The sequence below is a fragment of the Oncorhynchus keta genome, chromosome 28 (genome assembly GCF_023373465.1).
Source record: "Oncorhynchus keta strain PuntledgeMale-10-30-2019 chromosome 28, Oket_V2, whole genome shotgun sequence".
NCBI classification, from domain to species: domain Eukaryota; kingdom Metazoa; phylum Chordata; class Actinopteri; order Salmoniformes; family Salmonidae; genus Oncorhynchus; species Oncorhynchus keta.
The window spans coordinates 45,736,391-45,739,681 of NC_068448.1; positions in this window are offsets into that span (position 1 = coordinate 45,736,391).

The window sequence follows — 3,291 nt, forward strand, 5'->3', positions numbered from 1 at the left end:
TGAATGTTGGTGCAGTTTATCCAACAGAGGAGGCTGGGGCTGCATACCAAATCAAATCACATTTTATTGATCACATACAGTACACATATTTAGCAGATTTTATTGCAGGTGTAGCGAAATGCTTGTGTTCCTAGCTCCAACAGCGCAGTAGTATCTAACAATTCATAACAAAAAATACAAATTTGAAAGTAAAATAATGGAATTAATAGATACATAAACATTAGGACGAGCAATGTCGGAGTGGCATTGACTACAATACAGTAGAATAGAATACAGTATGTACATACACTATTGGTCAAAAGTTTTAGAACACCTACTCATTCAAGGTTTTTTCTTCATTTTTACTATTTTCTACAGTGTAGAATAATAGTGAAGACATCAAAACTATTAAATAACAAATAAGGAATCATGTAGTAACCAAAAAAGTGTTAAACAAATCCAAATATATTTTATATTTGAGATACTTCATATCGTCACCCTTTGCCTTGTTGATAGCTTTGCACACTCTTGAAATTCTCAGCTTCACCTGGAATGCTTTTCCAAGTGCTGAGCACTTATTGGCTGCTTTTCCTTCACTCTGCGGTCCGACTCATCCCAAACCGTCTCAATTTGGTTGAGGTCTGGGACTTGTGGATTCCAGGTCATCTGACGCAACACTCCATCACTCTCCTTCTTGGTAAAATAGCCCTTACACAGCCTTGAGGTCTGTTGGGTCATTGTCCTATTGAAAAACAAATGATAGTCCCACTAAGCCTAAACCACATGGGATGGTGTATTGCTGCAGAATGCTGTGGCAGCCATGCTGGTTAAGTGTGCCTTGAATTCTAAATAAATCTTAGACAGTGTCACCGGCAAAGCACCCCCACACCATAACACCTCCTCCTCGATGCTTCATGGTGGGAAATACACATGCGGAGATCATCCATTCACTCACACAGACACTGCAGTTGTAACCAAAAATCTCCCATTTGGACTCCAGACCAAAAGACTAATTTCCACCGATCTAATGTCCATTGCATGTGTTTCTTGGCCTAAGCAAGTCTATTCTTCTTATTGGTGCCCTTTAATAGTGTTTTCTTTGCAGCAATTCAAACATGAAGGCCTGATTCACGCAGTCTCCTCTGAACAGTTGATGTTGAGATGTGTCTGTTACTTGAACTCTGGGAAGCATTTATTTGTGCTGCAATTTCTGAGGCTGGTAACTCTAATGAATATACTTCCGTAGCAGAGGTAACTCTGGGTCTTCCATTCCTGTGGCGCTCCTCATGAGAGCCAGTTTCATCATAGAGTTTGATGGTTTTTGCGACTGCACTTGAAGAAACTTTCAAAGTTCTTGAAATATTCCGTATTGACTGACCTTCATGTCTTAAAGTAATGATGGACTGTCGTTTCTCTTTGCCTACTTGAGCTGTTCTTGCCATAATATGGACTTTTTACCAAATAGGGCTGCATACCTCCCCTGCCTACATTTTAAGAAGGCACAACTGTTAATTGAAATGCATTCCAGGTGACCACCTCATGAAGTTGGTTGAGAGAATGCTAAGGGTATGCAAAGTTGTCATCAAGACAAAGGGTGACAATTTGAAAAATAAAATATATTTAGATCTGTTTAACAGATTTTTGGTTACCACATGATTCCATTTGTTATTTCATAGTTTTGAGGTCTTCACCATCATTCTACAATGTAAAAAATAGTAAAAATAAAAAAAAATAAAGAAAAATTGAGTAGGTGTTCTAAAACATTTGACTGGTAGTGTATGAAATGAGTGATGCAGTATGTAAACATGATTAAAGTGACAAGTGTTCCATTGTTAAAGTGACCAGTGATTCCATGTCTATGTATATAGGGCAGTAGCCTCTAAGGTGCAGGGTTGAGTAACCGGGTGGTAGCTGGCTAGTGATGGCTATTTTTATGTCTCTCCGTCCCAGCTTTGATGGACCAGTACTGACCTCGCCTTCTGGATGATAGCGGGGGGAAACAGGCTGTGGCTCGGGTGGTTGTTGTCCTTGATGATCTGTTTGGCCTTCCTGTGACATCGGTGCTGTTGGTATCCTGGAGGGCAGGATGTGTGCCCCTGGTAATGCGTTGGGCAGACCGAACCACCCTCTGGAGTGCCCTGCTGTTGCGGGCAGAGCAGTTGCAGTACCAGGTGGTGATACAGCCCAACAGGATGCTCTCAATTGTGTATCTGCTGTTTCCTGAAGTCCACTATCAGCTCCCTCGTTTTGTTCCTGGCACCACGCCACCAGGGCCCTCACCTCTGTAGGCTATCTTGTCATTGGTGGTAATCAGGCCTACTACTGTTGTGTAGTCTGCAAACTTGATGATTGAGCTGGAGGCGTACTTTGCCACGCAGTGATGGTGAACATGGACCCTATTCCCTATTCCCTTTAGAATGTATTACTTTTGACCAGGTTTAGGGTTATATAGGGAGTAGGGTGCTATTTGGGACATGGCCCTACCCTGGATCTCCCAGTGGGCAGAGGTCCTGCATAAATGTGTGGGGGTCATTTCAATGTCCCATTTGCTAAATATTTGTTCTTCAGGGGAAATGGTTACAAGGAGAATCAAAGGTAATTTGAATGTGCAGGTTCAACGTAATTCCCTATTGCGCCTTGGTAAATAAAGGATGTAACATTGACATTTCCCTTGATGTTGTTCTTTGGGGAAAACAGTTGGAAGGATCCTCAAAATTAATTTGGAAGTCTCCTCATCTCCAGACCAAAACATGTCATGTTTCATTAACTGTCCCAGGAGGGGAGGTATTACACACAGGCCTCTGCAGAGCATCACAAAACACAGCAGATAATTGGACTGCTCCAGATAGACATACAGGATTCTGTCCTAACTAAATATTCAGACTTTTGACCAGGGCCCACAGGGTTGCTCTGCGTTGACCATGTTTACAGTATTCCGGGTAGTACCGCATATCACGCTTTTAAGGTCTTATTTGAGATAAGCTATTTACATGCACCTTTGATATCCCGCTTGCGAGTATCCGTGTACCATAAATAAACAGAATATTCATAATTTAAGTCCACATGGGTTAAATGGAATAGTAACTGAAAGATGGACACTGACTGTAGGGCTATAAGTTGTCACATGTAGCATAATATAATATTACCTCCTGCAGAATTATGCATTTCTTGCAGTAAAATGGTACAATAAATGTTAATTTTGTCTCGGGAACAGGAGTGGAGATATGTGATTTCTTTAGTATTTCAACTACATAAAATATGCCCCCATGACGAATTGAAGTCTTATCAGAAATGTATTTAATGATTTTCTCA